Source organism: Nylanderia fulva, unplaced genomic scaffold (assembly GCF_048542155.1).
Source record: "Nylanderia fulva isolate GAGA-0341 unplaced genomic scaffold, ASM4854215v1 Scaffold164, whole genome shotgun sequence".
Lineage (NCBI taxonomy): Eukaryota > Metazoa > Arthropoda > Insecta > Hymenoptera > Formicidae > Nylanderia > Nylanderia fulva.
The window spans coordinates 1,411-14,003 of NW_028189879.1; the positions used below are offsets into that span (position 1 = coordinate 1,411).

Genomic DNA, 12,593 nt, shown 5'->3' on the forward strand with positions numbered 1-12,593 from the left:
AACATCTTTCTTGTTCAGTTATATCATGCAGATGATTCGAAATTGTTTCCAAAAGAAAAAATTTATTCACATTTAATTAAAGAATTAAAGATTCTAGAATCAGAAGGTATTCAATTAATAATAGAATCTAAAAATATTCAAGTATATTTTAAACTTGCATTAATTATCGGTGATAATTTAGGATTACATAGTATTTTGGGATTTACTGAAAGTTTTTCTGCGTACAAATGCTGCCGATTTTGTAAAGTATCGAAAGATGTATCTCGAAAGTTATGCAGTGAAGATGTAAATGCGTTGCGCGATAAAGTAAATTATGCAGAAGATATAGCAATAAATAACGTAACTATTTCGGGTATAAAAGAAAATTGTGTATTCAATGTTTTATCAAGTTTTCATGCAGTTGAAAATTATAGCATTGATATTATGCATGATTTATTGGAAGGCGTATGTATATATAAAATGAGTCATATGTTGCATTATTTTATTGTAATAGAACAGTATTTTACTTTAGATACTTTAAACTGGCGGTTGCAATTTTTTAATTTTGATCCGATGTTAAACCGCCCTCCTACAATTTCGAAATTACAATTACTAAAAAAATCTATTAAAATGTTTGCTTCTGAAATGCTTAATTTTGTATTAAATGCTGGTTTAGTATTTGGTGATCTTGTAACTAATTCTAATGACAGTCATTGGGAACTTTATATATTATTTCGAAAAATTCTTTCTATTACACTTCAATAATACTCTTTCAATACTATCACACTTCTATTACACTACACCAGCATCAAAGTTACCGGGCTGCTGCCACCTTAAGCCGCATACACTGTGTCCAATAAAATATTTTCAAAACAAACGTCTTTGATAACACTTGATAGAAGTTCTCAAACAACTTTTAAAGTTCATTAGTATATTAATTAGATTTTTTGCTACCAGCTAAGTCCAAAAATAAGTCAATATTTTGATAATATTTATTTTTATAAATTCATCAAATACCACCTATTAGCACACCCGTTGTACCCAACATCAAACACAATTCATTATAGGTGTCTCTAACATTAGCTTTCCATGATATCAGCGCCAAAGTTTCAGAACTCCAGCCACCATCATATAATATAACAGGTGTAAATATAGTTTTAGTTTATCACTTAATTGTTACTAATATAAAAGATAGTCACTATATTATTAATTTTAACTTAATGAAAAATTAAAGAATGTATAATCAAATGTTCAGACATAAAGTTAAAGCCACTTATAAACAATACTGTATAATATAATAACCACCTTAAGTGTGTCACTTTAGACACATCCGTTATATAGTATGTGACCTAAAATATTCCTTATAGGAATATTATTACTATTATTATATTAATATTTTTATACTATTAATATTATTTAAGACCTTTAAATATGCGGATTTAATTTAGTGACTAATTCGATCAATTATTACAATCTTTAATCCAAAATTATTAATTAACCATTTTTATGCGTATTATTATCACAAATAACAGTTAATAAATTTATTATAAAACAACCATTTATGTTTATATTTTCTATTTAAAAATATAATAGTTTATATTTCACTTTACTACTATACTGTATATATTAAATGGTTTATTCATCAATAATATAATATCAATCATCACACGAAACTTTTTTATATTTCCGCGCCTTAAAATTCCCAACCAATAGGTAGCTTCCAGCTTTCCTATTCACGATGCTGCCAACTTATTTGTGAGCACGCGCGCACATGCCCCTACCACTACCACTAAGTATCTAAGTATTAAGTTTATGATTAATCAAATGACACTTTCAGCATTTAACTGTTACAATAATGTTACCAATAATTAAATCAACAGAATGCACAATTGAAAAATTAATTCTATTGTAAAAATTAATTATGTGATTCAAATTTCCGTGCCGAAAATTCTACAGTCAATAGGAAGATGCCAGCAAGATGCCAGCAAGACAGCACTCAATGCTGCCACCCCATTATTGAACACGCGAGCGCATTTTTAGCAGACGACTTTTACACTTTAAATATTCTTAATAAATCACGTTTAATAGTCAATTATTTAACGAGATTTGGCCAATATGACGTAAAATATTTATATTAATCGGCTGAAACTGCGCACAGCACTAGGAAAAATCTCAATATTATATAAATGTCATTTCAGAAGCACTATAGGAGAGACAAAGATAGCACCACATATAATCTTTGTCACTTAATTTTATAATAACTAGAAGTCCTAGATTACACAAATTTAGTCATAAGCAACATATTAATGCATATATTCATTTAAAATTAAGTATGCATCACCAATTGCAAATGTTAATTAACTATAAATCAAACAAAAATTTCTGCATTAGTAGAAGAAGGACAGCAATATGCCCAATCTTATAATTGATATTAATAATACCAAAAATCGCACACTGCTCAGACTAATTTTATAGCAAAATATTAATATATACTTTAAGTGTAAATTTTCTCTCACAATATTTAAATCATTAAAATGGACTTTTCCACCACACTTGTCTAATAGAGAGTTATGTTGCCATAAGATCACACATAAACACCTTTTACTTCATAAGGAATATTATTGCTATTATTATATTAATATTATTTAAATCCTTTAAATATGTAAATTTTTTATTTTAGTGACTAATTCAATCAGTTATTGCAATCTTTAGTCCAAAATTATCTAAATAACCATTCTTATTCATGCTATTGTCCCAAATAACAGTTAATAAATTTATTATAGAACAACCATTTATTTATATTTCCTATTTAAAGTATAGTATTTTTACTTTACCACTATACTGTAAATATTAAACGGTTTATTCATCAATAATATCAGTCAGCACACATTCAACAAGTACCAATCAATAATCTCTGTATTCTATTATTAATTTCAAATAAAATATTTTAACACAACATTAATATTTATATCACTATTATATCATGTCATAATTTTTAATATAAACTTAACAAATGCCTGTTAAGTATAAATGTATCTAAATTTATCCAATGTGTTATTATAAAAACAGATAAAGTACATACTCTTATATCTCAAAATAAGAATTGTTCAGCATAACTAAGTATTTGTAGTGCATCATCCAGAAAAACTCCTCCTAAGGGCATGTTACTATGTGTTAGCTCTCCGCTCTAGCACCCAGGTGATATATATAATCTACTATAATGCATATGCATTTCTTGGCGTTTCTCTTCCTTGTATATCACTTGACAGAAAACTTTATATTTCCGCGCCTTAAAGTTCCAACCAATAGAAAGTTTCCAGTTTTCCTATTCACGATGCTACCAACTTATTTGTGAGCACGCGCGCACATGCCCCCACCACTACAACTGAGTATCTAAGTACTAAGTTTATGATTAATTAAATGACACTTTCAGAGTTAAATTGTTACAATAATGTTACCAGTAATTAAATCAACAGAATGCACAATGAAAAAATTAAATTTATTATAGAAATTAATTATATGATTTAAATTTCCGCGCCGAAAAATTTTGCAGCCAATAGGAAGATGCCAGCAAAATGCCAGTGTGGCGTCGCTCTGATTCCTCTAGAGAAATAGTTCCACAACACACCGTGGGTTGGCGTACGACGAGCGGACACACGGTGATGAGAAAAAGAAGAAGAGTCGGGTCTAGATAAATAGAATAGATAAAAGAGTCGAGTCACGTTTTGTAAAAAGAAGAATAAAGATCTCTTGGTTGTTAATTAATAGAAACTTACCCTTCGTGTAGCATTTAATCCCTACACCTGCGGAGTCCGCTACACCAGCAAGACATCACTTAATGCTGCCACCCCATTATTGAACACGCGAGCGCATTTTTAGCAAACGACTTTTATACTTTAAATATTCTTGATAAATCACATTCAATAGTCAATTGTTTAATGAGATTTGGCCAATATGACGTAAAATGTTCATATTAATCGGCTGAAACTGCACACAGCACTAGGAAAAATCTCAATATTATATAAATGTCATTTCAAGAAACACTATAGAAGAGACAAAGATAGCGCCACATATAATCTTTGTCACTTAATTTTTATAATAATTAGAAGTCCTAGATTACACTTTAGTCATAAGCAACATATTAATGCATATATTCATTTAAAATTAATTATGCATCACCAAGTGCAACAATTAATTAACTATAAGTCAAACAAAATTTCTGCACTAGTAGAAAAAGAACAGCAATATGCCCAATCTTAAAATATTAATATTAATAATTCCAAAAGTCGCTCACTGCTCAAACTTATTTTATAGCATCATATTAATATATACTTTAAGTATAAATTATCTCTCACAGTATTTTAGTCATTAAAAGTCTTTTTCCACCACACGTGTCTAATAGAGGGTTATGTTGCCGGGAGATCGCACATAAACACCTTTTGTTAATAGAAATAATTGTTTAACAGCAAAACCCCCATTTGCCATTTATCTTTACAACAACTACAACTGATACACACTGTTTATAATGTTTACAGGCACCAAATAAAACTTTTATACCACACTTTTCAAAGCACGTATACTACACATGTCCGATGAGGACATCTCTAGACGAACTCATCTTTCGCACGTCTGATGTACGCGAGTGGTACGAGCGCCGCGTAATTGAACCCACGCTAACATTGCTAGAAGAGTTCCAGGAACGCGATAGCGGCTGGGCATTGTCGCGGATAATAGATTTGACAGTGAATATCAACAAATACAATCCTATGCGCGCGGGATGCAATGTCAAATTACCACGAAAAATTGTGGTAAAGAAAGCGGTGGTTAATGTGCGATCAGCGCACAATGCGTGTTTCGCATGGTCAGTGGTGGCCGCTCTGTACTCCGCTGATATACATGTGGATCGGGCATTCTCCTATCCGCATTACACCACAGTGCTGAATCTCCAAAACATTAAGTTTCCAGTGACTGTAAATCAAATTATAAAATTTGAACTTGCAAACGACATTTCCGTAAACGTGTACATCATCGAGAACGAGAACATCGTCCCGCTACGTCTTTCGGAAAAAAAGAAAGACAGACATGTCAATCTGCTGTACGTGGAGGACGAACACGGAGTGAGGCAGTTCGCGTGTATAAAAAATCTGTCTCGCTTTGTGAGCTCGCAACTGAGCAAAAAGAAATGTAAAAGATATATATGCGATTGGTAAGCATATATACTTATTAAACTTAAATTATATTAAGAGGGGAAGCCATAGTAGAGCACGAAAAAGTAAGGCTATTTTCGGGAATTATTTTTGGGTCAATGAAATGATGAATCAAAAATCTGTAAAATGAGCAGTATAATATCATAAACGAATTACAATTTAAAATTTTTTGACGCATTTTTATTACAAAATGGCGGCTGTGCAGCACTTATCCTGTGGCGCCTATTTTTGCAGGAGGGCCCATGGGCGAACATCTACAGTCCGTAATTTTTGACCTGGAACAAAAAGTGAAAATTTTTTAGGTTCTATGTATAAATGGGTATGGAACTGCGTAGGATTTTTTCGATATGTTAATTTTTCGCAAAATAGCGCACGTTTTAAGAAAAACTTGCAAATGTAACCAAAAAAAACGCCATAAAATTGTTGATAAAAAAAAAACCATATAATATAACAAAAAAACCCTACGCAGTTCTATAGAGAAAGGTATTCTGAATATACTGTGAAAATTTCAAACCGTTCGGTAAAGATTTATTCGAGTTATGTGTCCGCCCATTAAAAAAAAGTGGTTTCGAGAAAAACGCGTTTAAAGTTGTAAGTACTGTAAAATCATATAATATTTTTATATACCTCTAATCGGCAATGCCTGCACCATACAATTGGCCTTCTTCGTCAATTTTCTGTTGATGTTTGGCCTTTCGAATTGACATCTGGTCGATTCTGGCCTGTTTTGCGCCCTCTGTCATGAATCGCTCCGCCTTCTGTATTCGCTTTTCATCTAATTCCATACACAGCTCATAACTTTTCGGGCCGATTTTCATTCCTATGACTTTGATTATGTGTAAAATGGACAATAACCCGTCATTAAAAACGCACGAAGCGATGTTCACAGCAATATCGATAATTTTTTTGCCTGAATTCAAAGTTTTTGGAGCCATCGCCCACACTGTCGAATTCAAACTTTCATTATTGTTTTGTGTGAAACTGCCGATGCAGCGAGTGAGAAGATCATCCGCAGTGAGTTGTTCGTAAACTGGCTTAATTGCTTCATAAACTACATCAGACATTGGTGGTTTGTGCGTATAGGTAGCCAAAGTGTTAGAAGATTTCGCCCTTTGCCACGAGCACCATGAATTTTTTCCAGTCGGGCAATTGTCGTGTTGGGGATGGTTATCCGTAGATATTTTGTGAAGTAATGTGGTCCATATAGCTGTCTTCATTTTTTCGACTGATTCACAATTTCTACGAATAGTTAACCCGAAATATATTGACAGTTCGTCGATCAGTTTGCCTGTCAATTTCCTTTTTCCTCCCAAGCCTTTTGTGCGTTTCTTCAAATTACGGAAGTAAGTGCCCATGCGTTTTTGTACGTGATTTACGCATTCCTTTTTAGTTATCGTCACATTTTTGTTACGGTTCAGCATCTGTGACACCTTTGAAGGTTTTCGAGTCTTTATCGCCTACATAATTTACATACTGCACATCATGCAATTCTTCAGAGCGCTGGAACATTTCAATGGCAGCATCGACCTCCATTTTTCCAACTAATCCCTCGTGATTTGCTTCGCAATTGTCCACATGATTTTCTGCCCATTCCTTGTATTCTTCGGTGTGTTCTTTTTTCGGCCAGAATTCGTATAATTTGCAGTATTTTGATTTTATAAGACATCAATAACTGTACCAGTATGCCAATCGATAAGTGAAACAAAACCATACAGAGATGAAAAGCCGCGTTTTTGCCATGATCCATCGCCCGACACCGTGATTCCGTTTTTTTCTCCATTCTCGACAGAAAGTCTTTTTTCTTCTTTTGCTGCATTTGACAGACTCTTCTCGGAAACGATTTTTGTTGCATTAGAAATATTTTCAACGATCGTGTCATAAACCGAATGATAGACCGGGCGGGGCAGTTCCATAAATGCACAAAATTTTCGTATGTCTTGCAAACCAACACCAAGCAATCGCATGGCAAGAATAATTCTGCGATTAATTTCGTAGGCATTCTTGACATATGGGCAACTCGGTATTTCTGTTTTGTCACAATTCTTACAGGATACAACAATTTTAAATCCTAATCCTCGTTTACTGCTTTCTGTGAAACTCACTTCAGAGTGACACACTTTACACACGACGACATTGGAAATGGCGGCAAAAACTGCTACAAAATTTACGATGTTATAGCCAAACGTAGAATCCACTTCAATGTCGGTAACATCACGCCCTTTCAATTTTTTCGCCGATGCGCTGACGTCTAAATCTTCCGGCTTTTCTATTTCATAGCGATTCAACGGTCGCTTGTTTTTCTTTGTCGGCCTTTTTTCGTACGAATCAAAACCTTTTGCACCTTTCTTTTTACGACAACTCCTTCTGTCACTCATAGTTTTCAATAATCACTGCTTATTTTCACTATTATTCGAATATTATGGAACGTATACACGAGGCGAAGCGAAAAAGCGTCCGTTTCAACAATCGAGATTCGGTTTACTAACATTACACACGTGTTCTTTGAATGTATATTGGACATGGTGACACCTATAGGCATTCTTGTACAATATTATAGAATTTTCGGAGAAAAATTCCTTCTCCATCGACTGCCATTACACCTGCTCCCGTACTCATAAATTACAGCGCGCGCCGGAATCACAAAAAGCGCTCGGAGCATACCTGAGAGGCGTTGCTGCAGAAAATTTGGGTATTTACACATTTTTGCGGCACTCCATTTTTTGGAATATTATTCTTAAGACCCTAAAGCACCTTATCAGCGAAAAAAAAATTATTGATTTTTTTTAAATTTTACTGTGGCTTTCCTCCTTAATAATTTTTATTAAATTTTTTTATTTTTACAGATGTTTACACTATTTTGGAGCGGCAGATAAATTGCAGGCGCATACGAAAGATTGCGGGAAACTGAACGACTGCGCTATCCGGTTGCCGAGCGAGAATGACAAGTGGCTCAGCTTCGACAATTACACGAGGAAGGAGCGGCTTCCGTTTGTAGTGTACGCCGATCTCGAGTGTGTTTTGGCAAAGACCGAAGATGCCAAAAATTATCAACACCATCAAGTGTTCAGCATCGCGTATTACGTACAGTGTTCGTACGACAGTTTGTTGACCGCGTACAATTCCCGCCGTAGTGTCGATTGCGTCGCATGGTTCGCCGAACAGCTTAAAAATTTAGCAATCCGCGTAAAAAATATTTTAACGACCAATGTCCCCATGGTAAATTTAACGCCTGACGAGTGGTTAAAATTTCGCACCGCGACGCATTGTCACATTTGTGAGAAACCGTTTAACAAAGACGATACACGTGTCCGCGATCATTGCCATCTCACCGGGCGGTACAGGGGCCCCGTGCACTTAAATTGTAACTTAAATTACAAAGAATCATTTTGTATTCTTATAGTCTTTTATAATTTATCAGGTTACGATGCGCATTTCATTATCGAGGACATTGCCACAGCGTTCGAAGGGAAAATCGAATTACTGCCGATAACAAAAGAAAAATATATATCATTCTCGAAAACTGTTAGATTGACACAAGACAATAATTTGGAAAATTACATTAAATTACGCTTTATCGATTCGTATAAGTTTCTCAGCGCTAGTCTTGACAAATTAGCATCATTTTCGAATAAAGATAAACTAAAAATTTTACATTCGGAATATCAAAATTTATCGACAAATACGTTCAATTTATTGACACGGAAGGGCGTCTTTCCGTACGAATACGTAGACTGCGTGTTCAGGTCGATACGCACAGGCTAATAACAAGTACATACAATCGTACGACCCATCAAAACCCTTATCTTATCTCATGTATTTTGATGTAAATAATTTGTACGGATAGGCAATGTGTCAACCATTGCCGTATGCCGATTTTTGGTGGATCGACGATGTATCAAATTTTGATAAATCATCTATCGCGTTCGATTCGCCTATAAGCTATGTTCTCGAAGTAGATTTAGAGTATCCGCGGCATCTTCATGACGCACACATTGACCTATTGTTTTGCCCGACGCGCAATAAGCCGCCTGGCAAGCGGGAGTATAAACTCCTCGCAACGCTTTACGATAAGAAGCGCTACGTAATACATTATCGTAATCTGCAGCAGTGCACGCGCCACGGGCTACGCATAACAGAAATATACCGCATACTACAATTCACGCAGTCAGCGTGGCTTCAAAAATACATCGAACTCAACACACAGTTTAGAACACAAGCGAAAAACGATTTTGAAATAAAGGACCAGGCTCGATTTGGCCGATTTTCGGCCCCCAACCGATTCAATTGATTTTTACTGGAATATCTTCTAGGGTCAGTAAGATATGAGAAAATATGATTTCCGATCGAAAAAATAACGTCACATGGAAAAAGGAGTGTCTAATGTACCAAAATGTTGATATCAACAGTCTATAAAAAATCGCGTTCTATATCGCGGGGGAAAACGCCAGTATCAAAATCAAATCCACTTGTATGAATCGTATGATAATTCTAGAGTTGTGCACAAACCTTGTCGTATTGATTACCGGTACCTTAGTAGTGCAACATTACCTTAAATGACGAAATTCATCGATTTTTGTATAATTTAACCGGATTCAAACGCAGGTTGAGGCAAATACAAGAAAGATTACATCTTGGAATTCGTATATAATTCGTGTGACGATGTCAGAAGTATGCTCGATTAATATAGCCTTGATTAAACTATGGGCCGGTAGTGCAACATGAGCTTGAGCGACGAAATTCCGTGATTTTTGTATGATTTAACCGGATTCAAATACAGCTTGAGGCGAAAGGAAAGATAAAATCTTGGCACTCTTACGTAATTATAGTGTGAGTTTGTGTGGGTCACTGATTACTAGCAAGATATCGCATTGTAAAAATTATCAAAACTAAAAAGCCTACATGAGGCAGAAATAATGTAAAACACTATTAATATTTCATATACCTCCCTCTTAGTATTACCCGGAGCTAACGGCAAGGACGTGTGGAAGTTATTATAGCTCCATTTTGTTTTTTATGTTTTTTGTTTTTGTTTGTTTTTTTGTTTTTTGTTGTTTTTTTGTCTTTTTTGTCTTTTTTGTTTCGTCTGTGTCGGTGGAATTGTTTAGCTGATTCTTGACATTTATTTTTATATTTCTTAATTCTCATCATTTATTTCATTATCTGATGCAGAATCACTATCAGACCAAGATACAGCATCTGAAACATAGTCTTGGAATGCACTGCAACTTTGACGTCTTTGCTCTGAATATCTGTAGTAGCCCAAATACCACAGTACTGAAGCAACGTGAGCACAACATCCAATTGTTTTCGCATCAGTTTTGCACTGACAGTACCACTCACGAATTGGTTCGAATCCGGCTTCATATCGAATCCAAAGATAATACTGCTTAGCAGACGTATGTCGCGATTGAAGGCGAATACGAACTATGTTCGCGCTTTCTTTGTATATCAATAATTCATAAAGACCGTCCTCTCCTAAATGTTCTTCTGTATATGATTGTGCTTGTTTCAGTTGATAGACACCAAGAGTTAATCGTGTCAAATCATTAAGAGTTAAGCGCGGAAACTCTTCAAGCGATGTTGCTTCCATTGGCTCCCAAATAACTTTTTTTTGGTCCATCCTTTTTCAAAATTCTCTGTTAAAGATTATTTGGTTGGAGGTTAAGTGTCAGCATCCGATTTGCCATTATGTTGTCGTCTGGATGTGCTGCAGCAATACGAGCAGGTCGATACGCATTGCATAATGCAGATACAATGCGAACATAGTCTCCGATGTACGGTATCTGACTGTTAGGAAAAACGGTAGCAAGAGCTTTCCAAGTCTTCAGTAATCCATTAACTGCTTCTACGACCCACCTTATTTTTGTCACAAGCCGTGACTCGTTTGCATTTTTACAAGAATGTTGCGCACCTTTAGATAGAAAATGCGGCATTTTAGGTATAAGTCCTAACTCTTCTAATAACTCTATCGAGTCTCGAAAATTACGATCTACAACCATTACATCTTCTCGATGTAACCAGTCCAAAAGTGCGCTGGAAGTAGTTTTCATTAAACTGTTAAGAATATTAGCGTCATTATTTTTGCCATCTGCAAAATAAGGCCCAAAAACATCTAGTATATATCCCATTGAACTGACTATTATCATTGGCTTTAATAATGGCCTTCCCTTATGTATGGAATATGTACGTCTTTGAAAAGAATAATTACTGCTCTTTTCAATATAAATGTAAGTCCCATCAGCCACAAGAATGGCCACATCTTCTCCGTTTGCGAACAATTATTTTGCCAAGTCTCGAGTATGCAATGCAATAAAATCTTCTCGAGAAATATGTTATATACCGAGATATTTTGGAACAAATTCACGCATCACGGCACATCTTGTAGAATGTATTGATCTGCTGACAGTCTGTCGTGCAATTCCAAAAATTGTACCAAGTAAGGAATGAGACATTCCCGTCCGCAGCTTTATGAGTAATAGTGCTAAGGCTAAGGGAACAGATTTTTGCTTTGAATTGTTAATGTACCCAGTCACATACTGTGCGAGATTGTTAAATTGTTCTTCATTCAAACCGGTTAATTGATAATAATCCGAATCACTTATAGCCCCGGGAGTATCAAAATCTAATGAACGTTTTATAGCTAACGTGCGCATATTGTTTAGTAACTCAAAAATTTCCGTAGAATTCATCGTCGTAACAGCCGTTTGCTGAGATATCTTTTTTTTTTTTTTTTTTTGACGCAGTGGGAATCCTCATGGATACCACCGCTCTCCAGGAAGAGAGCGGATGGTTATGTGGGACTTCTTGCTCCCCTTGGCCGATCCACGAATGGATCGGTCAGGGGGCTCGAGACATACTTCACTAAACCCACTGCGGATACCTTCACGGGCGTTAATGGGGGACGGCCAGGATGCTAGTATCCCATGCCGACTGGCCGTCCCCCCGCCTAATCCCTCCTTGGGAGAGTGCCGCTGAGGGCGACACTCTCTCCCCCCCCCCGCGAATTGCATCGTGCGGGGGTCCTCGCGGTTGCGACGCAGGGCGGTATCAACCCCACGTCGCGCCCTCCCAAAGAGTTTGGGGGGCGGGGTCGCGGTTCGAGTAACCCGCTCGAGCCGCCACCCCCCGCCTCCGGAGCGGTGCTCCCTCCTCCTCCCAAAGGGAATGAGGATTCGGCATTCGTCCCGGAGGCCCTCTCCAGAGGGTTCCTCTCAGAAGGAGAGAAACCCTCCCCGTGGACGGCGTTGCCCTCCCACCGGTGTCTTGTGGCTCCCGGTGAGAGGGCCCCGCACGTCACGTCTCCGTCATAGAGGGGGGCCCAGGCGCCCCAGGCGGACAGGCTATTGCCCGCCCGCCAAAGACGCGTGGCCCCCCCTCGGTCCCCCTGATTACGGCTCCCTCCGCTCT

At 36.6% G+C, this 12,593-nt stretch overlaps 1 pseudogene; it reads right to left on the reverse strand.

The window, feature by feature from the left end:
• Positions 1-5,815: 5,815 nt before the first annotated feature.
• Positions 5,816-6,566, reverse strand: LOC146723847 (uncharacterized; annotated as a pseudogene).
• Positions 6,567-12,593: the final 6,027 nt, after the last annotated feature.